This window comes from Passer domesticus, chromosome 6 (genome assembly GCF_036417665.1).
Source record: "Passer domesticus isolate bPasDom1 chromosome 6, bPasDom1.hap1, whole genome shotgun sequence".
Classification (NCBI taxonomy): Eukaryota; Metazoa; Chordata; class Aves; order Passeriformes; family Passeridae; genus Passer; species Passer domesticus.
The window spans coordinates 19,367,923-19,393,373 of NC_087479.1; the positions used below are offsets into that span (position 1 = coordinate 19,367,923).

The 25,451-nt window shown below is 35.2% G+C and overlaps 1 long non-coding RNA gene across 8 annotated transcripts in view; it reads right to left on the reverse strand.

The window, feature by feature from the left end:
- The window catches only part of LOC135302773 (uncharacterized), a 58,958-nt gene that overhangs the window by 12,486 nt on the left and 21,021 nt on the right, over positions 1–25,451 (reverse strand). For 2 of the 8 annotated variants that reach the window (XR_010364323.1, XR_010364328.1), the window contains exons 4-7: positions 21,291–21,412; positions 19,121–19,180; positions 3,964–4,068; positions 3,590–3,830 (exon numbers count right to left, since the gene is read on the reverse strand). This is a non-coding gene — a long non-coding RNA (uncharacterized LOC135302773). Of the gene's footprint in view, positions 1–3,589; positions 3,831–3,963; positions 4,069–18,976; positions 19,181–21,290; positions 21,413–25,451 lie in introns of all 8 variants that reach the window. The other 6 variants (XR_010364326.1, XR_010364324.1, XR_010364325.1 and 3 more) reach the window with 6 other exon arrangements.

The following is a 25,451-nucleotide window of genomic DNA, read 5'->3' on the forward strand; positions in this document are numbered from 1 at the left end:
GTAGGATCCTGTTCACTGCTCCACTAAGAGTCTCTTGTGTTAGTTTCTGTGGCGGGGGAAAGCTTTCACTAAGTACCCACCTCAAATGTGTGGAGTTTGGAGTGCATTTACTAGAAGCAGACAAAGCAAACATACTGCTTTGGACTCTGGGCCCCAGAATCAGTCCTTAGAGAGTGAAAACAACATGGTGATGAACTAATTTGCTAGCATAAACTGGTACCAAAAGCCATTTTTATTCATAGTCCCGGAAGGAATATGACCTAGGGAAGAACATAATTCTCGACTCTCAAACTCCTACAGCTGTTACTAAGCTGACACTGCTGATTTGTAGCTCTCGAAGGCTCAGTCCTGAAGTCACAAAGCAACAATATATTTCCAGCTGGTGTTTTACTGAGGCCTTAGTCCTACTGGAGAGCAGAGATTTCTGATGCTTCATTAATGCCCTTACAGCAAAGCAAGAAAGACTGCACCTCTTATAACCATTAAAAACCATGCACTCCTTGATGCTGGCCAACATTCAGGCTTGATATAATTCCTTACTCAGGTTTGCAATACCAAGCAGTGAATTGGTGCATGCTGGAGACCTGGAACACCTGAAAGAGCCTGAGAGATATTGCTGCAAGTGATAGAAAATAATCAATAAAATCTCAAGCGACAAAAAAAAAATATAGAAAAATGCATCAAAGTATTCATGTATTTCAAAAAAGACAGACTGTACAGAAAGAACCAGTATACTAAATTTACATCTGCAAGCATGTTTAAACAGGATTGATGTGCTAACCTAATGTCCAGCTGCTGTCAGAAGGGTCTCTCAACTGCAGAGCCCACCCCAGCTCCTGGCCATCAATTCCCATGAGCTCAAACACTCCTCTGGCATCTCACTAAGCAGACACTACTCCATAATTTGGCAGAGTATCATGAAAACATGAAAAGTCAATATTTTCTGAGTTGAATTGGCCTGGCAGAGATCAGATACATGACAAAATGGCTACTCGTCTAAAGTTAAGAAAGGACAGTGGGCAAAGCAGAGTGAAAACAGATGAGATTGCCTCTTTCAGTGGGAATCAAACAATTCTATCATCCTGGCCATATCAGCTTGATAGGTTTTCATATGCAAGCCCCATTCCTCTACTGAATTTCCAGAAATACATGCTAACCACAAAGTACCCCTGTTTTGAAACCTGGGATCTAATTATTGATGGATTTCCTTTTAGTTTGGTTTACAGGATTTCTGTTGATTTACAAAGATTATTTGATATAGACAGATACCTTTCTTCTTTGTGTCACTAAATACATTGGCATTAATTCTCCAGTCAGATCATTCAGAAATGAATGGTATCATGCACAAAATTGATGATTACCCAATATTTTCAAATCTGTTACTATGTTCTCTTATACTCTAGTTTCTCATACCACTACAGAAAAAAAAAGGAAAAAAAAAAAAAAGAAAAAAAAAAGAAAAAAGAGAAAAAAAAAAATTTAAAAAATTTAAAACACAACCAAAACAGATTTTCAAATATTTTCTGTTCCCTGCAATAATTTAAATGAGAAATTAGACACAATAGAGATACATGGACTTACAGGTCATCGAGGTTTCCACAGATCAGTGCCAATCTGTGATGGAGTTAACCTTTGTATACTTTACATGGTATTGTAAGGTTGGCTGGTTTTCAATCAGTTTGGCTCTTCTGAGCCATATGTGCCTATGTTAAATAGAATGTATGGATTTTTCTTTATACTTATTAATTGCTGTCTTAGATTCAAACCTGGCGACAAATTCCGAGACAGTAACAACACTTGCAAAAATCCTCAATACCACAGGAAAGGAATAATGAGATTTTGAGAATTATTACAGATTATTTTACTGCAAGGCCTCCATCTGAAGGTATATGTATGTCATATACAGTGGGAAGAGTTTCAAAAACTACCATTGCTCTTGGTTCCTCAGGTGGTGTTCTCTCACTTCAGGTAGCCTTGTGCTGAGGCTCAGAGATCCACATGCTGTTTGCACAGCCATTGACTGCAATGTACCTGGTGAATGAATCGTGGGGGAAAAAAACAGCTGCTTGCAATAATGCATGTCCCCAAGCTTTCTAGTCCTTTCAATAGATTATTTCTGTTGTTAAGCCTCTGTCCTCCGAGCCTTTTCATCTTAGATCATCACTGATAGACAGCAATGCATTTTATAGTGCTCTTGGAAATAACTTCCATAAGTACTTCCTCAAAGTGTTGGTGATTGTCATAAATGAAAAAGTCTTGGTGGAATTTACTAGTTTGGAAAGTACTAGCACAGCTAGTTGGATCAAATATATTTCAGGTTCTTTTACTTCAGACTTCAATAGGAAAAAAAAAAAGCTCTATTTTTTTAATCCAGATGTCAAAGAATTGCTTACAAAGTGCATAACCTTGACACTGTTTATTTAGAAAGTTTTTAATTAAAGTTGGTATTCAGAACTTCCTGCCAGCAGCTGTTGAGCAGTGATTTCACTAGTGGCACTGACAGTTTGAGGGCCTAAATCTGAGAGACAGGAAATCAGTCTGCTGCTGTATGCAGACTTGTAGTAGAGGGTTTGTTAAAAACATATACACAGATCCTAACTAATTTTTCAAAAATACTTCAGTGTTCCAAATTAAGAAGTAAGTTACTTACAGGCTTTCAGGATTAGAACTAAAGCCCTGATGCAATCCCAGATGAATTTAATTCTTTCCACAGCTTTAGAGGTGCTTTATATATGGGTGAAAATCAGGTGAAGGAGGTGACAGTAAAAAGATTGTGCTACAAATATTTCATCATATAAATTCACTTAAGAATTTGCCCTCTTTTTTGTGTTTCAATTTTCAGTAGGTATTTGTGCAGTCACGTTCAACTGGCATGAAATCTATAATATTAAAAAGAAATATCTTTCAAGTTACATCCAACTTGAAAATCCTAAGATGAACTATCTTTCGTATTTACTGTAGAGCAACAATATGATGTAGCATACATAGAAAAAAAGAACATCTAATACTAAAATTGTGGTTTTGTGCTTTTAAACACAAATCTTTAACAATCTGCCATTATCTTCTGCCTGTCCCTTCCTGTGATTTCCTCATCCATCAAAATGCCACAGACTCTTTCACAAAAAGCTAAAATCTGTTACTTTTTATGTGAATCTGACACCATATCCTTGTGGTCAGTGTAAGACAGTCAGCAAGTCGGCACTTTACATGAGCATACATATCCTTTGCCAAATAAAGGGGGGACTAACAGCAGACTAACAGTCTGCTAATTTGTGAGATGAGGTTAGCACTTTAGAAATCAACCCCCTTCCTCCGCCTAATGCAAATAAATCAGTTATAGTCATTTCAGTAAAGATGAAAGAACAGTATTTTGACTGTCCCCTTCTGTCCCTCATGAAGGCTGAACAAACCACAGTACCTGTATATTTATTCTGCCTGAGGAATGTAAGCCAAGCAGCAAATTGAAGGACACATCTCTGCTTACATTCCACACATACACATGCCAGGATATGACTTGCTTTCAGTGTAGTTCTGTGAAGCCACACATTTCAGAACAGTCACCTGAGTTTTACAAAGATACGATTCATACCTGCCCTTGGGGGGCATATGAAGCCAGTTCTCTTGCTGAAAAGGCTGCAGCAACATCTCATCTATTTGAAGTTCTTGACATCCTTTTAAGGTCAGGAGAAGGAGATGGGTTTGGCAGCTCCACGTGGCTCCCACACTGTAGGGTCTTGTTTATGCTAAAACATTCTTGTGCCTAATTTCTGCACTTTAGATGTGGTCAAGTGCACAGTCAGAAAACCGTGGTGACTCCTATCAGATGATTTCTAGGGATCAAAGAAACAGGATCACTTTGAGACAGAGAACTTTTGAGAAACAGAAACTGAGGCAAGAAAGCAACAATAATTTTCTTAATTTTTTTTCCCCATAAGGTGCTTCACATACTGTTTTTTAACTCACATCAACCCCTGACCCCTGCAATATTTTTCTTCTTCAATTACGAACAAAAGTAAATCAGTCCTTCAATATTTAGATTCCAGATGAATATTCAGTAGTGGGTGAAACCTGAAAATATGAAATCAGCAGATTAGGTCCAAGACTTTCAAAACATATCACCACCCAGTGAACTCATCCTTAAAACTATGCTTCAATTCAGTACACCTTTTCATCCTTAACAAGTATCTGGCTATAAATGTTGCCTGATCCCAATACATAAATGAACTTTAGTCTCCTAGTGCTTGCGAAAGCCTACAGAGACTCAGTCATCAGAGGTTGCTCCCTGACCTAGAGCTGCCCACAGCTTTAGCTCCCATTACTTTTTCATGAAAGATCTCACTTAACATTATGTGTATAGAATGAAATGTTTCCATTAAAAGTCTCTGAAAACATATGTTTAACAGGACCTGCTGTTCCTATTTTACTACATTGTATCAGTCAGTAGAAGAGCAAAGATCTTGAAGGATGTTTCCTGTGTATTTTTGAAGCAGTTTGGAAGGGGTAAGAGCCTGAATGAGAGATGCGGGACTCCAGGCGGCTCTTCCAAATGCAGTTTATTACGTGCAAGACGTTAGAGCAGTCCAGGGTCGTGGGTGACAGAGCCTGTGCCTACAGCTGTCAGCTGCATCTGCAGGCAGGCCTGGAGACCCTTAGTTTACGTTACAAATGCATTATATACTTTTCTCTCCTGAGCATCTTAATACAGTAGAACCAATCTATACCTTAACTTTTATCTATAGCCTATCATAACTACTACAATTACCATATTCGTGTTACTATTCTCCAATCACTAAAGGTTAGTACATTACGGTTTAAGCTAGAAGTTGTTTTTCAGTTTTCTTGCAGTGGAAAATTCTGAGACCTTTTTTCTACTTGCAACATTTGCTGACTTGTTTGCCTCTGCTATCTTTCTGCTTGGTAAAAACATCTTCTTGTTTGAGGTGGGTTTATCCTTTGTTCCAAGTCATAAAAACCCCCTTCTAACTAACATACCCTTTGCCTCCTTGGTTAGCCAGTAAGACTGGCTCAGCAATTATTTTCTTCTATATCAAAACTTGCTTCCATCTCTATTCCTTCCTCAGCTTCTATATTCAAAAATCATTCTGCTAAGCATACATATCTGTGAGACTTTCTTGTCAAATTTTCATCCTTCCCAACAGGAAGGTATTGTTTTATTTTGTTGCCACCATTGATTGAAGGCTCTCTGTCTCTCCATCTCCAGTTATATCCTGCTCATGTTCTGAGTTTTCAAAGAATAAAGCCTTGTAATGGGAAAATAAGATCCAGAGATTATTGCTGTTATGCTCATGGAGAAAAAGATGTTCAGCCTTCTCTTTCTGATCAAGGGAAAATGCTCTACTTAAAGAATACATTGATTAAGGAAATGCCTAGTCTTTGTAGGACTGATTATGGTTTTACCTCTGTGTTGGAGCAACAGGGTGAGGTTTCATGAGGCTTACAGTGGGGAGCTAATGTTTTAGTAAGTTTTATAATACCTGCAGGGCAAAGAGGGAGTAAAGGTTTTGGGTTTTTTTTTCCTTCAGCATTTGAAATAGTTTCCAGCCAAATTAGACGGCAAAGTAGAGGTGGGGTGGTGAGAGCCATGCAATGTTGAGGAATTAGTTTAGTGAGATAGGCTTACATAACTGAACTATGAGGGGTCTTGAAGTGGTGGATGAAAAGGTCAATGTGCCTAGGAGAAGGGGGACAAAGGTTCTAGTGGAAAATGGTGGGAATCTTTTCTGAATGATTCCAAATCTACCAGTCTTTGGGATCTTGCCCAAAGAGTATTCTGGAACACCACCAACTGCTAGTTTCTTAACAGCCTCTGCTCAAATCTGGCCTCTGCTACTGGACAAACCACTCAGCCTTCAGCAGACCAAGGTAAGTGACAGCTAGGTATTGTGATCTGGGGAACACTCCCAGAGAGTTCAAAAACAACCTTCAAACTTACTAAAGATTAATAGAAAGAAATAAAAATATTTAAGAACTACACCAGCCTCCATGCTGAACTTGACAAATAACAGATTAAATTTCATTAAAAGTGGGGAAACTTATGCAGGAGGCAATAAAGCAGAAAAGAATCTCTTTCAGAATTAAAACAATTAGAAAAGCATTCTAGTTTTATATGAATGTGTATATGTATATATATATATATACAGTACTACTAATGTAAGGCAATACAAATAAAGTATAAAAATAGTAATCTGAGACAACTTTTATGGATTTTTTTTCCACTTTGACAGACACAGTCACAAATATTTATAAATGTACATAGATATTTATAAATTTTAAATATAAACAAGAATATTATACTTTCCTCAAAGGGCATTTTTTACTTCTCAAGGAAATCTTTTCTAAGGAGCTAGAAAACTGATACTTAAGAAACAATGGAGAAAGAATAAACACATGCAGGACGATGGTGAGGTGGAGCAATGTCTTGGAGATATATTTAACTAATCTTTCCGTTTTTTGATGTTTTTCTTTATTGTGGGTTTAGGTTTTTGTTTTTTTTCAAAGATATCTACTAGGCAAAGACAATTCCATTGTCTCAATTCACATCAAACAAATAACTAAAAATAAGATTTCTGAATAGAGAAAATGAGGTAATATTTGGAAGCAATCCTGTTGTTGACTTTTGCTGGAAGAGGCAGTATTCAGGGTGAGTGGTAGATAGTGCTTTGGAACTAGATCAAGTCAGCAAACTTTCCATTAGAGCTGTTGAACACCCTTGTTCTGCTTTATCTCTAATCTCAGCAGGCAAGTAGCTCCTCCACAATCACTAAAGGGCTTACTCTGTGTTCAGATCATCTCTATGAGGTAGCTGTCCTTTCCAGATTTGGATTCTATTTCACTGCTCTCACATGGTTCTGACTATTCCATTACTATGCTCAAAGGTGAAACACAACAACTTTGATGAGTAATTTCTACATCTTAAATTTCAACATATGCTGTTTCAGCAACACAATTTTTAAATATCTGGAATCAATATTCCACAAGGAATCCTTAGACTTTTTAAAATGTATTTTTACCAGAACATTAATATAAGAAACCCTAAATAAAAAAAAAAAATTAAAAAAAGATCCAGTGATAGTTAATCAAAGTGTCATTAAAATTGATAATGCCACTAGCTTAAGCTCATAAATGCAAGGGAACAAATTCTCAGAGAAATTTGCCAGTCTTTCAGTTTATGATAAACTTCCTACCTATTCTTTCTCTGTCTCAGACTTTCATTCCCATTGCCCTTTCAAGTAGGAGCCAGAGCCAAGCCTAGATTCCAGCATCTGGAGCTGATGTCACATCTGTTTAATAATCAGACCAAGGTTTTTCAGGTCTAGGAAGTGTCTGAAGCATTAAAATGCATTTATAGTTTTAAAGTGATGATCTTGCATAATGAGAATTACTGTGGGAAGATGGTCCTATCAAACTAATACAACACTGTAAAAATTTGCCAGATGAACCCACTTTGGACTAATGGGTTTTTTTTCATATACATACACCCATCCCCTCTGTACATTTAAGTGTATTTCTGTATGTTCCAAGTAAATACCATTCTTTTCAAGGCACCACTTTTTTTTTTTTTTTTACTGTGAAGACACCTAAAGCTTCAAGCATCCCTTTTAAGTGTGTATTGCCAGAGCTCCAGCACCTCATTGCTGTTTCTTAGAGCACCTCATTCAGGTACCTGTGCTGCCCACTGCTGTATTGAGGTACATATTCCAGGAACCAGGAGTGCTCCAAGAGCTTTTTTTATCTAGGGGAGTGCCAATGACCTTAATTCTAACCCATCTGAGATGTGTGATAGTCTAGCATTTTCTAGACTAATTAGCAATGTTTTGGAGACCGGTCAATAACTTCCTTTGCAGATGATTAAGAAGTTCTCAGGTAATGTCAGGGAGGGGAGTTCATTTGGCTGAGAAGTTGATTTTGGTCCATTATTTTACATTTGAAGCACCTCATCATAAATTTCTCCACTAGGCTGACATTTTAGATTGCACCAATTATTCTTGATAGCTGAAGTTATCTGCATTAAATCATTAAAGCAGTCACGAGTAGCAATATATGCTTTTACCACATAGAACAAAAAAATAACAGTATTTTTCTAGTAGTAAATAAATCATCAGGAGACTGGAGACACTATTTGGACTTCATAGACTCAAATTTGCTTCAAAGCTCTTCATTAAAAAAAAGAACAAAAAAAAAGGTTAAGAAACACTTCAGCAGAATTATTCAGATTAATTATCTCCATTCCCTCACCTTCAATTTTAAACTTCTATGAATATTGGGAAAAAAAAAAAAAGAAGTGAGTTTTCAAAATCAGTGTTGCGATAAGCGATTCTAAGAGTGACAGCTGTATTGTTTTTTGCCTGTAGGTCAAAAAAGATAGAAAATCTATTGTCTTTGAAGTACAGACTTTTTTCAGTGCTGGATATCATTACTATTATGCTTTCATGACTTAGTTTTTCTCAAGTTTTGAGGCTGTATACATTATAATTTTAACAAATTTATTAAAAAATACACTTAAGTTTCCCAATAGATAATTATAAAAAGTTACTCTGACCTTTTATTCATGACTCATGTTACCAAGCTGTCCATTGTGACATAGTTTAAAATCAAGTTTATTTTCCAGTTTGATTTGGTATTTAAAAACAACAAGACTTATGAGACCTGACCTCTATTACTATCTTTGCTCTATGCTAGTTTGTAACTTTACATTCATACCCTTTCTTCTCACATGTTCAATGAGAAGGTGCAGAAATAAAGGAGAATATTCACACAGTGCAAAGATAAGATATAAATTTATCTCTCCTGGACTACTTCTTTATTCTGACTCCATTTTGCAAGCTGTAAAATGTGAAGTTAGTATTAATCTAATTGCAGGACTTGAATGATTACTACCTTAGATGTAGGAAACTTCAACAAAAGCTCTACAGTAGAAAAGTAAATCACCTTTTTTCCTCAGTTCAGAGTGAGTCAAGCAGCATGACTTGAGATAATAATTTTATGAAACATGTTAAAGGTTAAAATAAAATTATTTTACCACTGGCCTCTCAATGGGCTTTACAGTCTGGCTAAAATTACTAGAGATCTAAAAATCAGCTCATTTTGCATTGAACTGAAATAGCTGAGGATTTACACAAAGTGAAAAGAACTTAACAAACAAGTATTTTGGGAAGTTTTATGTTCTTTCAAATGGGAAAAATATTTGAAATGGAATGAAGCATTTTGCTCAACAAAAGTGTACTGTTTATTTTTAATTTCATGTTAGTTAATGCTTTTTTCTAGCCTTCTTTTTAATTTCAGTCACATTGAAATGAAAAGTACACCTGTGTAAAAAAAAGGTTGAAATGCTTCATTTAAAAACTGTCAAAACAACATTTCTACATCTCCTTTTTTATGTTAACAGAAAATATACATAAATGTCACTCAAATAATTATTTTTCAATACTATCTTTAATAAAGGTGCTAAACAGTAATGAAGATTATTTTGCTTAACCCTTCAGGATAAATAAAAGTGTAAATCTAAACAGAAGAAACAATTGTTCAGATTATCCTACTCTTACCCTCACTTTGGGGTAAAAAACAATCTCTGACTAATTTCACCAAGAGATGACTATTAACCAGAATATTGGGTGACTTCAGTAACAAAGAGAGGAATGCAAAGAATTAAAGTAACTATTTTCTCTTGTCAAAGTGTATGATCATTTTAGCTGGAAACAGGTGCTTTTTTGCATATATATCAGACCCTGCAAATTGTGGACTTATCATAGAAAGAGTCATCAATGAATATTTCCTTGTCCTTTTGGTTCCGAATGCACTATACAGAATATTTGAAACTTAATTTCTTAAACTTTACTGAAAACACACCAGCTATTGCCTAATGGCAATAATACTTTGCTAACAGCCACAATCTGGATCTGTCATTAGCATATTGTCATTTCATTTATTTTCTATAAAAGTAGGTAAATACTCATCATCTGATCCATTTCGTATTGCACTTGCAAGACAAAATACATTATAAAGAACAATCATACTCTGATGGCATTAGATTACATAGTTTATTGGGTCTATTCCATCTATAATTTTCATGATGGCTTCTTGAGTGACTTATGCTGCACTAATCTGCTACTCCATAGTTGAAATGGATTTAGAGCAAATCTTTCTATACAGGTGGAATTTCCCAGTAATGAATCCTGCCATTCAATTATATAATCAGAGTAATTTCTTCATGTTAAAAAAAGACCCCTTCTTGAGTGGCACATAAATTACCACCGGATTACATTAGTGCTACTGCCAGGGCTTTGAGATTTCTCCAGTTGACAGACAGCACAGTACTGTTAAAGATGAAGAGAAAACATGTCAACTCAGAGATTTTTCAACTTTATTTTTCCATCTCTTCACATTGGTTTCTTTATACTTGCTTTTACACTATTGTGGGCTTTGGGTATTTTTGAAATTAGTATACCCAGGGTGCGCCCAGAGCCACCAAAGGAGACTTTCAGTGCTTCTGTTTAGAAATGTTCATCTTTGCTGAGGAATGAGCAGTTGAGTCAAATAAGAGGAAGGAATAAATTTAAAAGAAATAAATGTTAACATTAATAAAATACTTGGTTTACAAATGGTAATACACTTCTGCTGAGTATGTGAGTTTGATTTACCCTTCTACATCAAAGCTAGCACAGCATTAAAGAATTTACAGAATCAGAGTTCTCTCCTGAGTGCAATAGGGTATCATATTTTGCATACACAGGCAGTGGCAAGAATACTAAAAACTACTAATTTGTTAACCTTAGACTTAGTCCCATGGTAAGACCTCAAATGAAACAAACGAAAGATCTGTATGGCTTGCAGAGTCACTGCTGATGGATTTCTAGGTACTTTGTGTCTGCTATGCCAATCTTTCAGTGAAAAAAATAATCCAGCTTGACAAATAAATAGTAAATAAATAAATTCATAGAAAGCCTAGTTCTTTATTTCTTTAAGTAGAAGTTAAGGGAGAGAACACAAAGTAACACAAGCAAAAATATCTAGTTGAAAGAGAGGAAAAGGGGCAAGCATTTCACTGTTTTCTATTGCAGTTGTGAAGCATGCCTGCTTTCAGAAGTTACATTTTACCACAGATTTACCACAGCAGACTAAAAGTATGCAGGGCATCCTTATAAAGAAACTTTGTTGTTGCTCCTGCAGAAAGCGTCTTGAGCTGTACTAGCACTCTTGGTGACAGAGCTGGTGTTACAGCTCACCTTTCACAGGCAGCTGAGCACACTTCAGCCTGACCTGGCCACATCCAGGTGCACCTGTAGTGCGCACGTTCTCTCACCAGCAGAGTAACACCACCTCTTACACAGGCTCACTGGGAGCACTGGCTTACTCCTCTATTACTTGCTCCTAAGTTTCAACCCAAAGAAGAAAAATAGAGTAAGGAAGTCTTTTCCAGCAACACTTCCATCAGAGCTTCCAATTTTAAATAGTTTTTTTAAAGCACAGGGAGCTAAGTCTTAGGTACATCTCTCCATTACACAAATAGTGTCACAGAGTTCACCTCACTGATCTTCCTTTCAGCTACTTAAAACCATTATCAATATTCTTAATCACTGGATAAATTATTGGTGGATTAAAAAAAAAAAAAAACAAACAAAAAAAAAACCAAACCAAAAACAGAAACAACCATCAAAACCTGCAGCCTAAAAAAATAAACAAAACAAACCACACATCTGAAACACTGCTCTTTTGTTCTTGGTCCCATACCAACCAGTATCTGTTAAGAGCCCTTAGAAACTTTCCAGTGAAACAAAGGACTATTCTTTGAGCTCAAATGTTTCCTTTAAGAACATTTTGCACTAGACAGACTTTTTCAGAATCTGTCCTCTTCCCTAGGGTCAGCTCATCAGACAACTTCTTTGAGACACCTTTGACCCTAGTTCTGAGACATATTCAGTGGGTAAATGCCTGGGGACTGCGACATAATGCTTCACAGATCTAAGATCCAAACTTTTACCCTTCAGTACACAACCCCACAAGAACGGCAGTGCCATTGTAGAAAAGCAATCAGCTTTGATTCATACCTTTTCTTTAGGTACCAGATACTGCACAGAAAAAACTTCTCAGCAGACATTTAAGAAACACTTCATTCACACAGAAAACTGCTTCCTGGACTTAGGAGACTGTACATGACCATGAAGGAGAACAACAGTAAATATAAACCATGGAGGGTTACTACTCATTAAAAAGTTAAAAGAAATAAAAAAAAAAAAAATTAAAAAAAAAAAATAAAAAAAAAAGCTAGTGCACCAAACAAAATAGAGAGATTATCACTGTTCCAGTAAGTACTGGTCGAATACCAGGTCACCAGGGATTTTCAAATTTCTAAGAGCAACAGAAACCAAGTGTACACACACAAAAAAATTGAGAAAGTGATCAGACTCAAAGGGTATAAATTTTTGTAGCTGTAACCTTTTCTTTAAGCCATTTTCAAAATCTTCTAACTTTCACAAACATAAGATGAAGGAAAGCTTTAGAATTGAATTTTTTTGTTAATGTAGTTAATCAAATTAATTTTTAAAAATAATTCATATTTTATTGAAAGCCACTTAGTAAAAGCCCCTATGCATGTCATACATATGTCAGCTTGACATATAAAAATGTGAAATTTAGTTAAATAATCTGTTAGTAGTTGTCGCCCATGTATTCCTGAGCATATAAAATATATGACAATTTTTATATTTCTTCAGTATCCTAGCCATGAATAAAATTATCTTTTGTAGAATCATAGAATGGTTTGAGGCAAAAAGCTGTTGAGTATCTGAGCTTTCTCCCTCTCCTGACTAATCATGACTCCTCTATCCAGGACCCACCTTTTTCTTATTCTTTCTCTTCTCACTGATTTACATAAAAATAATTATTCACATAAAGATAAATCATATTATGTTACTCTTTATGTCCTTGGCCAGATTTACTTCTGCCACTGTTTTAGCTATCCTAACCTGCTCCCTGGCTGCTCAGACAATTTCTGTGTGTTCCTTCCAGGATACCTTTCACACTGTCTTTATGCTACCTGTTTGTGTTTAACTTTGCTCAAGAGCTTTTTTGCTCTTTGTAGGGATGCATTGCTGTTGAGTCTGGAGAGAATCCTTTACTATCACCTCACTCTTATGGGCCATTCTTCTCTCCAGGGCTCCATCCCATGGCAGTCTATCAAAGAGATCATTGAAGTCTGCTCTCCTGAAGTTCAGGATAATGAGCTTTTATCCTCTTTGTTGCCTTACAGATCTCAAACTTCACTGCTTAATTGTCACAGCAGCCCAGGCTACCTTTTGTCTTCACATCCCCACTAGCCCCTCCTTGTTGTTGAGAACAAGGTCCAGCATAGCCTTTCCTCGTTGGATCCTCAGTAACTTTGAGAATAAAGTTGTTATCAATGCATTCTAAGAATCTCCTGGATTGCCTGCCCTGTGGTCCCTTCAAAAGATGTTGGTGTGGTTGGAGTTCCCCATGAGGGCCAGGTCTTGAAAACATAAGGTTGTGCCTCTCTGAAGGGGGCTTCATTGTCTTGGTCTTCTGGGCAGATCCACACAATAAAATCACCTGCCTCTGTCCTCCCTTTAATCCTGACCAGAATATGAATACCTTTGTTTGTAAAGCTCCATATTGGTATGAGAATCCAGTGGTATTCAAACATTTTCATGGGTAAAAAAAAAATTGTAGAAAAGCAATGAACACGGTATAATGAAAGAGCCATTGTTAGTAGGATCTCTTGTTTATCAGCTCTGGCTCACATTGAGTATGTGAAACTATTCTAAATTCCTGTGCATATCCAAAGTCTTTCTTCCCCTTCCTCCCCACTCCCAGTCAGGACCAGTCATTTTGAACACACATTTCTCAAAAAATTCTGTAAGATTTTATTATTTTGTGGTTTGGATAAGAATTTTCATTAGAATACAAGAAGTCTGACTTTCACACAGACTTTTGAAACATGTCCTGGCATTGGTTGAAATACACAATGTACAATGAGATAAAGCAGAACTTTAGTTTCTCTTTTTATTAATTGATTTAATTACTCCAAATAAATGCCCAAATATCAAAATTATGGGAACATTTGTAAAATGACAAAACCATGCTTTTGTCCCACTTCCCACCTGCAATAAAACATGTATATACAATGTAAAATAACTGCTTAGCTCTATGACCATCTACTAGCCATGTCTTATTCACCTTACCTACATTTCTCATCACATTAATAATTGAAGTTCATATCACATGGGATCTTTCTTGGCCTTTGAACTGCCTGACTGGAAGAAGGAACATAGAATTGTCAGTTTGGTGTGGAAGTCTCCTCATTTAACTATGAAGATAAAAATTGCCAGGAGGCTTATTTTTTTATTGTTGGGGCTTGGTGGTTTGTTTGTTTGTTTTTTAATTTTGTTTGGGGGTTTGAGGGGAGGGGTATGGTTGTTGTTGCTTTGGTTTGTTTGTTTTGGTTTGGTTTTTGGGGGGGTTGTGTGGGAGGTTTCTGGGTTTTTACTCCCTTTTTATTTTTAATATTGTGTGTCAGGGAATGGAGCATGTAACAGCACTACAGGACAGTTTTCTCATCAGGAAAATGTTTCTGGTTAGTTTTGAAGCAGAATTAATTCATGATTCTGCATAACATTTGATGCAAAGTAGTCTTGCACTATGTAAATTCCCAAACTCTTGGCACAGTTTTTGATACCTAGATAAGATAAAGGTAAAGACTGAAAAAACCTGCATAAAAATGAGGGTGAAATGCTTATACCAGAATAGAACTAATGATAAAATAACCAGGAGGAATTAATTTTTGATCTTTCTCCCTCTCAAAATTGGCATAGAATGTGATCTTTATGGACTCTGAGCTTCCCACAGCATAAAATAACAGTAATTCAGTAGGGAAAGGAAATATGTAAATTTTGAGAAAGAAAGAATAAAAATCAGCTATAAAAATATAGCATAACCAGTTGAGGAAATAACAAGCTAAGTAAGCAGGAAACAACACTATATTTTTTTCCTTTTTTAACACTCTCAAGACCATTGGTTTATGAAACCAAATTCAAGGTATAACCCTGCCCTATTTCTAATGGAAGCATAATTCTACTTCTGGATCAGGGTTTTGTTCTACCATTGGCTTGGTTCACAGTTTTTACTTCACTAAGTTTTATCTGGGACAGAAGAAATTGGTATATTTAGGGTTGGAATCATTGGTGAGGATAGCTGGTGATTTAATGCTTAAGCAAGGTCCTGCAAAGCTGCCTGTACTTAGGTTTTATATTCACAGTAACTACTTGGTAAAGTACAAACATAGGATAGGAAGGAAATATTATGTAAGAGGAAATGTGAAGCTGGATTGAAAATGAGATTCAAATATGAGTCCGGAAAGAGCAGTAAAAAATGATTGAGTTTTAGATAATGCTTCTGCTCTGAAGAGTTTCCTTGTCTGGAAGAAAATACAGGGATAGTTTCAGTGAATTTGGCAGCATTAGGATTCTTTTCAGAATAATTTTTGAGATAACTGTATGGAGTTTTGAAGACTAGACCAAAATGAGCTGGTTAAGAACAAAATCATTGAAATGTGTATGCCATTGGTTTAGGCTTTGGTTAAGGTCCAGGTAGGACCCCTGGGCTGGCATATGTGGTCTAACTCTGGGGTTTGCAGATGATATTTAACCCATCACCATCTGATTCAAGTAGTGGTTGTTTGATTTATCAAGAACTCTCAAATTAAATTCAGAGAAGATTTAAAATAAAGCACTCAATTTAGCATAAATTCTTTTTGCATCTAACTTGATTCATACTCCATTTTTGGGGGAGGAAATAAGTATGATACTCACATACTGGTTTTCACTTATTTAGTCTTTTTGTTGTGATTCTACCTTCTTTTCAAACAATAACATTCTTAAAATGACTTTTTACTACATGCTGTGAATTTCTGATAAAATGCTTTTACAGAAAAACTATTTTGTTTTTAGTTTGCCACTGAAAATTTTCAAGAAAATGACAGAGGCAAAAAGAAAGTTCCAGAACCCTGAACCATAACTCAGTATTAAACTTCATCTACTGCATTTCCTTAATATCTGTTTTCTGAGTACTGTTACAACAGCTTTGTTGCCATGGTCTTGTTTTTCTCTCAGCTGAGTTCATGCACAGCCATTGTAAACAAATTAACATAAATTATTAGTTTTCTCATTTCTACACAATGACAGAGTGGTGTCTTACTCCCTGTCATATGAATGAAACACATTCTCTCCAGCATTTAACACTTGACAAAGGTTATCTTCCTTGAACTTTACTGAATGCATATCTTTTAGTCATTCTGGATACACTGGAGAAGCCCTTACTCATTTTCAACAACGCTTACTCGTGCCTCTAGTGCCAAAGAACTAATCTGGCTTCAAAAGAGTGCCAGCTGTATGTGTGCATCTATATTGAGTCAAGCTGATACAGTAGATTGAGGAATGTTTCATGTTGTGTTTTCAGATTTTTACAGCTTTGCAGCCAGGAGTGTATATATTTTACATAAATATTGCAAAAAGAAACCAATATACTTGATGTTTGAAAGAGGCAGTAAATTAAACAATGAACAGATGGAAGACATTTTTTTCCTTCTTCAACAGAATTAGGTGACATTCAAAATATTCTAGAGACTGAATCTAATCCCTTTCTCTGATAGCTGGCATTACTCTTAACCTTTCATTTTGCTCATTTAATAAAAAATATAATTATAAAAATTTTTGTTATCATTGTTCTTTTTCTGACTTTATTTCTGTGGAAATTTCTGAGTGAAAGGAGGCTCTGTTAACCTGTGTCTCTCGCACATACACACCCACCCCTTTCACTTCATTTCAAAGCTTGTTTTTTCTTCTACTGAAATCATGGCTATTCACATTTTTTCATCAAACTGTACCATAAAATCAGTGATCCATGCCAGCTGAAGAGGTTTCTTTCTCTCTACTGACTATTAAGTCACTAGCCACAAATATCTTCATTAAAATAAATATGAATTCCATCTTCAGTAACACAGCTGAAATAAAAGAGTAACCTAAGTGTGCTTCAAATCCTTTCCTGCTTTTTGCCCTGAAGAGTCAACTTCAGGAAATACATGAACACACTGCCCTATGAGCTCCTTCCAGTGATGTTCATCTCTTCCAACTGGGAACCAGGATGTCCCAGCTCTGCATGTAATAGAGAGGTAGTGGAAATGACGATACTGAATTTGAATCAATAAATTTGATTATTTATTTTCTCTCTTTGACTTCTGGTTTTTACTTGTTCTTTGGAAACCAAATATGCAATAGTAAACAAACAAATCTCCCTGTGTCTATGCACAAACCCAGCCATCTTAATTTCATTGACCTATAGACAGGAAACCTCATATGAATTTGGCAGCACTCAACACAGAAGCAAGTGGTGGGGGCAACACATGCCTGACTCCCAAACTGAGTTAGATCTGTCCATAGAACAGATCACCTCTCCTTTACCTTTCAGTGTATTGCATGCTAAAGGATACATAATCAGATTACTGATATTGCAAACCAAAGTGATAATAAAATGCTACTTTCTGCAAGAATGTCTTCCTGTTTTGCCAAGGTAATTTCTCTCCATATTCACAATGACCTTTATCTTAAGGGCAAAGAAGAGTATCCACTTCTCTGTGAAAAGCTAGTTTCTTTAATTGCGTCCCATTAATTCCACTGCTTGCTAACACACATGCTCTATCATGTTATACTTTAGGAAAACTACGTCATTCCCCTGCAAATCACCCAGGACAAATCTTCAATCCTTTCTGACAGAAAGGCATAAAAGATTTTACCCAAAGTATTAAGAAATGTGAATGGTTCACAGCTGCAGATAAGCTTGTTTTTTTCTTTTTCCTTCCAGTTAATATACAAGTACACTAAGTACTAAGTACATTCTTCTCTCTGTATTTCTTACAACCTCACAACAGAACACAACTAAAAATAGTCTTAAGGTCTCATCATCAGCTTCCAAACTAATAAGCAGGCAATGATATCTGAAATTCTTGCACTATATGATGCAGAGAGAGAGAAGCACATGATTAGAGGCATCTCTCCCTTGGAAACAGTTGTCTATACCTAGTTCCCTAATTAATGTCTTTAACTGCACTGGAGTAAAGTTTCTGTTGAAAGGATTTGTTAACAGTGGCACTAATTTAATTTCTGCATGACCCTCTGTGACTTAAATTTTAGCTACACAAATGGTCCTTTAATGTTTATACTGTTGGTCTGCTTGAGAGAAAAGGAAAGAGCCTCAGGCTAAAAGACATACCACAATAACAAGTCAATTCAATTCACTTGAAACAATAAATGAAATGAAAAATTTTCACCTCTTTTTTTCTCACAATACCTCATTTAGATATCTAGTTTTTGAAATCTGTTTTTTTGAAAAGGTGGGGTTTAGTTTGTGGCTTTTTAATGAAAAGAGCTATATTGTAAACATACAAACGCAGATATTCATAGAAGTAGATACCTACATTATGTAATATAGTCAAATTACCAGCCTTCAGTGGATCTTTGCTAATCCATATACTGGTAGCAGGATAAATTTTGTTTGATGCATAAACAATGCTAATACAGCTATAGATTGCAGTCTATTTTAATAAATACTACACGAGTTATCCTTACTTGTAATTTAATATGTATACTCAGACTTCTTTAGAATGTTATTTCTGTATATTATGAATTAGACCCAAATAAGTGCTTTTAAAATAGTACTTTTCCTAAGAAAAATGTTATTTAAGAATTAAAGTGAATATAGTAATGAGAACACTGCTTTAGAGTGATACAAATATACTAAAGATGATAAATGTGAAATTTTGTGAATAGTTATATTATGCCTTCTCTGTTTCACATAAAAAAGAATGTCATTCTCTCCTCATTCAGTAACAAAATTTCCCATTACCTCAATGGCACAGCATCATATCTGTCAAAAACCACAATCCTCTTACATTATATGACTGTTCAGTGTATATTTCATGGGTTGCAACTCATCCTCAGAGTTTTTCTGAGAAACAGCTGTGTTAACAAGTCTCATCCACTGGCTAAGCAGCAGGAAGTCCCTGCAAACTGTCATCAACCAGGAGTACACTCACATTGTGGCAGCAGAAACAGCATCTGAAAGAGAAGCTGAGGCATGGCTCACTTTAGCACAACTAGGAAGGAGGAAAGAAAGAAAGAAAACAATAATAGTAATGATAAAAAGAAGTAAAATACTTCCTTAGAAGTATATCACTGCTGTTATTCCATAGCCTCACTGACACAACAGAACTATGAACAGCCAGAGCATATATAGAAAAGAAATAAAGTACAACACAAAAATTGTGATGTATTTTATTTTTTTCTTTTTCTCCTAGAGGACTTTACTGACTCTGAAAGGAAAAGAAATGCTGTACTGAAGTTTAAATATATTTCAGCCTTCGTAAATGTACAGTCACCTGCAGAACCTCACTTCAGGAATTACTTGAGATTGATGCAGGCATGAACAGTCAGCAGCCTGGAAAAACAGCTTACAAGTAAGAAAAATGTAGTACACCAAGCAAAACACAGCACAACATTGTGTGCTATGTGGAAGTGAAAAAACTTGGCTCTTGTATTTATCACCCCATTCCATTACCTGCAGCAGTTTGTGCGAGAGCTTGTATGAGCAAGCATCAGAGGTGAATATTAAACACACAAGCAAGCATTATAAATATAAAATGAAAATCTGCCATGGTTTCCTTGGCTCTGGAGGCTCCAGGCACTCCAAGGAGCCCCCTGCCTCTAACCAGACCCACCACCCCCTCCCCTGCAGAAGGAGGCTCTGTGGCATCCTCTCCATGCCCGAGGACTGGGACACTTTGCTGCTGTCCGGGAGGCACTTCATTCACACCCTCACACCTTTCCTGGAGCCAGACACTTCTTCACCTCTTCGCAGAATAGGGGACCCACAGTGCAAGTCCCGTAAATGCCCACCCTCCCCTGCAAGATGCCTCCTCCCCCCAAGCACAGCGACCTGGTACAAAGTACTAAATCATTAAAAAAAAAAAAAAAAAAAAAAAGTAGCTCATATAAAGGGGTTTACAGTAAGGAAGAATTGCAGAGGAAAGCTTCAGGCTGAATGATTTTTTGTTCAAGTAATCATATCCTAAAATCTGAATAATCTCCTCCCTCTGTAGTCATAGAGTCACAGGGTTTTTTTACTAAAACATGAGGAAATAGTGGCAGGAGATTCTCAAAAGATTGCTTTTCATAAGGGTGAAAAATCCCTGAGGAAAAGTATTGGAAAAAAAATTAAAACATTTTTACCTTTTTTAGACAAACAATTTCAGGGAGAAATCCTTATGGAGACAGTCAAACTAATTAAAAATTTTTTCTTGTTTGACTCCTGATCAAGATAATAGATCTTGGATGATGATGATGATTATTACTGTTCTTGTTGAAAATAGAGGCTTAAAGTGAAAAATATGTCTCTTTTTCTAAAGTGGATAAACTCCTCTGTAAAAATATTTTCTAGTTTGAGAGGAACAGTTAAGTAAAATAAGGAAAAGTTTTACTATGCTAATTTGTGGGGAAAGAAATGATGCACAAAGAAATCTAACTCCTTTCATATAGCTAAAACAGAAGTTTATGTTAAGGAACAAATTAATAGAAATCAACTTTGGAATTAATGAAATTACAATGGAAAGTTGTCTTCTCTTTACAATAAATGATATGGCCAGATAAGATAGCAAAAACTAACTCCCTATAGCATGCATCCAGTCAAATTCTACAGCCCATATAGCTTTCCCTAACCACAAGAACAGAGTAAAAATTTCAGAATATTAAGATGTCAAGTTTTGTAATGTTTCTGTACTTTTATTTATTTTATTTATTTTATTAACCTAAATAGTTACTAAAATTTCCTACCAGTGTTTCCAGAGAACACTCAACTCTAAAAATAGATGCATGCTTAACCAACCTCATGGTTTGCTCCCAAATGGAGGAAAAATTTTCTTTCCATTTTCCAGTATTTTTAGGGGCTTTGCTTCATAAAGATTCAGCAAAAATTTGCAGTAATGGCCCAAACTACAGACAACTCTCTGTGTTTCAGCCTCTTGTGAACTTGTCAGAAGCCCTTGAAAAGGCAGATTAAAAGATTAGTAATGTCCATTATGACTATTTGAACAAGGAATGTTACAGCAATTTGTTCTCCAGCTCACAGGGTTTTACAACTAGATGTACATCCATCAGTAGAAACTATAGATAAGGGTTTTGACTCACCAATAACTTACTCAAAAGACTTACTTTCTTTAGACTTCAGCCTGTACCTTCAAATTAAAGAATGTTCCTTAACATCACTCAGTCTTTATCAGCAAGAAATGCAACAAGAGATATTGTTCTGTTTTAGGCATTTTTGATCACTGTTCCTGAAAAATACAAGAAAAGTGAGAAAATGAAAAATAAAACCCAAAACACTGTACTGAACATTTTTTGAACAGCAAAATTCATCCTCACTCTCAGTACTTTTGAAGGACTAGGCTTAACTTTATTTATTCCAGATTATTAAAGAACCTTTTATTTTTTATTTTTGTATTTCACAATCCAACATTCGTACTGCAATATAAAATAATTTCCATAACTAACTACAAACAATATATTACGAAACTTTGTAAATGAATTTTATTTATAAATAAAAAAGTGTGGTCAAATTATCCATCTGCATTATTATTTTTTAAAATAAATTTTTTTCCATAATGTTTTAGTAACATTAAACAATATTAATCACATAATGCAAAAAAAATGGTGATACTGTTTCACGAGAGAAATATCTCTGACTTTAGAATTGATTTTACTGCCCTGAGTTTTCACTATAATCAAGGTATTTACTAACATGATTTAATTCATCCTTCTCCTAAAAGGGCAAAGCTGATATACTGGTGACAAGATCATTACTTTACTGTTTCTTCAGCTGTGATAAATTTTGATGGAGAAATTACAAAAATCTGAGAGTTTAATTTTCCTCAGCCAATAGTTTCAATTGTAAATTATTTGGTATTGGTATACCTGAATTTTTCTAGTCATTCAGGGTGAAAGAGTTTATGTCCCAGATGAAGAAGAATGATTGTTTGACTACTGATATTCATAATTACCAAAAGAATTAGTAATCTTTTTGTTTTGCAGCTGGTTATTCAGTCTTCTGTTATTTTTCACTTTTACGTCTTTATGTCTTTAAATCTTTACATGAATTGCTGATAAAATGGATAGCTAGATGTAATTTAAAGTGCTTAAAGTGCATAAACATGGACTTCATTATTACCTTTCATATGTTTGAAATTATATACAAGCACAAGCAACTTACTAAGAGAAAGCACTATAAATTACATTTTTACATTCAAATGTAATCCCAGAAATGCCATATTTAAAATCTTTAGGAAAAAATTAAAACCTTAATAATTACCAAGTCCACTACGTCAGATTAACAACCTTCATAAACACTGTGGTCCAGCAGCCAAAGGTTCATGGTCTTTTTAAAGAAAATGTCAAGCTCATGGAAAATTGCCTTACTAATCATCTTAAAACAGAAGAATAAAACATAATAACAAGGGCTGCCTGTCCCCTCTTCTATATATTTAAATTTTAGAGCTTTTAAGCTATTTAAAAACAATAACAAAACATTTGGGCAATGTATACCTAGCTACCCATATGTTTGACTGAAAACACATATAATGTATGTATGAAACTACACAGGTCTTAAAATTCTAGAAGTAGCCATCTGGTAATAGAAAATGTACTTTTTATAAACCAATATCATTGAACTGTGGCAAGACATGGATGCAGACAAATTCTAACATTGCAGGTCTGATTCAGAGTTCTGCTATGCTGAGCTGATAGTCTGAAGGAAATAGGAGAGATGGAATCAGATAAGTTCCAGCTTTGCATGGGCTTTCTTTCTCCTCGGGGATAGAGGCAATCCTTTTGCTCATACTCTGTGGCAGAAACCTAAAGGACTGAAGCAATCTCACTGTGAGGAAGCAAGAAACTCAGATGAATTTAGTAAATTGAATTGGTTTATAGCAGGATAGTAGAACCTCTTGTGGAGAGTCTTTCCAAGGACAAAGCAAGCAATTCACATTTGGTTCAATAACATTCGCTTACATAGCAGGAAAGAATAATTACCCCATTGCAGGAATGAAAGGTGAAATTTAATAGCTTAAGTTATTTTGTGGGTCAGATAAGATAATCATGGTAGTTCTTTTTGACCTTAAAATCCATGGATCTGTGCATTAAGCTGTAGAGACTTGCCTAAATTTTTATATACAGGCAAAAAGTTGAATACTGTTTGGAAAGATTAGAAACTTTCTTTCCTCCCTCTTAAAGACATGTCAGGAGGCAAATATTGATTTTACCTATACTTTTAAAAATCCCCAACATTTTTTTCATCCCATCAGACTAATTATGATTTTAACAGCTTTTGCTATCTTTGACTGGATTGTTTCACACTGGATTTAAAAGTTCCAAGCAATGAATACAAGTACTTATCTTCATTGACTGTTGCAGCACATAGTGCATGGCAAAAAATAATGAATATGAAACACTATTTCATAGGTTCACATCAAGTTAGTATGATAACAAAGAAATGCTGAATTACACGGACTGATGGGTGAAAGGAATTATTTTCATTTCTGTGACAAAATATTAACGCTAATCAATAAATGGTGAAGAGCTGATTGCTGTATTGTTTCAAGCCTCTGAAAATACTTAATATCTCCCAGTTTCTGTGAACAGCAAAGGAAAAATCAGAGACAATGACCAGATTGTGTTTATTTTCATGAATTATTTTTCCAACTCAAACTGTCTGCAGTATTCCAAAGGAGTGTAATTTGCTAGAAATATTTCCACAAAGTATCAAATGCAAATATAGTGGCACCCAGTGGTCAGGACATACCTTATTTTTATGCTTAAAACAGCAAATTATTTTTTGAGAAGTGCCACACTTCTTTCAGCTGGAATGTAGTTTGTCCTGTTTCAATGAAAGGACCAATTTCTACTTCAATAGCGTTCCTTGCCATAGCCTTTGTTTTCTTATGTTAAATAAGTTTCACATTCATTTTGGCATAATCTGTTTCTGTGAGCAAAGTGGGTCTGAGTATTCAGTGTAAGTTGTTGATTGCCTATAAGTTAATTAATTCCTGAGAGGACACATCTGAAGAAGAGACTGTATGCAAAGATAAATCCAAAATTTCTTCTATTCAAATTTCACATTTTCTTTTTCTTCACTAAAATAATTCCAATGATTTTTGGAAATTTAGAAAGAAAAAGTGAATGATTCAACAGTTTACAATGATGATGTGGCTTCACTTCAGTTTAGTTCAGTTTCCTGCTTAACTGCTGTGCAATGCTTTCTCTACCTTTCCAATGCATATTAGTCCATACGTGTAAAACCTCACCAAAGCCTTGTGATTCTTCTGCCTCAAACTGCTAACACACCTTAAGCTGCTTATCAGCTCTGGGTGAAGATAAACTACTAGTTCTCCAGTGTCACCCAAATCAACATTACATAACCAAATACGTGCTTTCACCATTCACTGCAAAAGAATTATGGAGCAACTGAATGTAGAGGCCCTGTAACCATCCACCAACAACTACTGCTGAAAACAGCTCACCTGTAGGTGAAATATAAAAATCAAACCCAAAGAAATTATGAGAAGGATGGGATCAAACCAATAAAAAGAAAAGAAAATAGCAGTTTTTGTTTTTTTTCCTTTAAAAAAGTAATTGTCATATGCTATACATGGTAACAACTACTTCCAATACTGACATAACATCTACTTTCTCACAACGTTATCATTATAAATATTATTATGTACAAAAGTCAGCAATGAAAATATTTGTGGGAAATATCTGGCTCCACAAAAAGTGTTGTCATTGGATGTTTTGCACTTTTACTTTATAAACACAAGTAGTATTTTTTTTTCCAATTGGCCATAGTTGCACATGACATTACTTTAAGTATAAATGCTATAGCAGCTACAGGTGTTGTCTTCTCCACTACAATGAAATTGTGCTGGTTTTTTTGTTATAACTTGCCTTTAGGTCAATTCTCTTCCTATTTGATCAGAATAACAACTAATTATCCAAAACTAATAGTATTTAAAAGTCCAAAATTAATAGTATTTAAAAGATTTCTGAACCATACTGAATCAGAAAAAAAGAAAACCAACAAAAAATAAATTTAAAAAAAAAAACAACATTCACAGAAAACCCCCTAAAAATAGATTTTTTTTTTCCATTCCTGATCTAAAAGTATTTACTGAAGCTTTGCACATATCCTCAAATCTCATGTATGGTTTAGAATATTTACATTATTTACTGTAGATTGTACAAATACAAAAAAACAATCATTCAAGGGGATTGTTTGAATTAAAATAATGATGAACTTAATTTATTTGAATTAGAGTTATACTA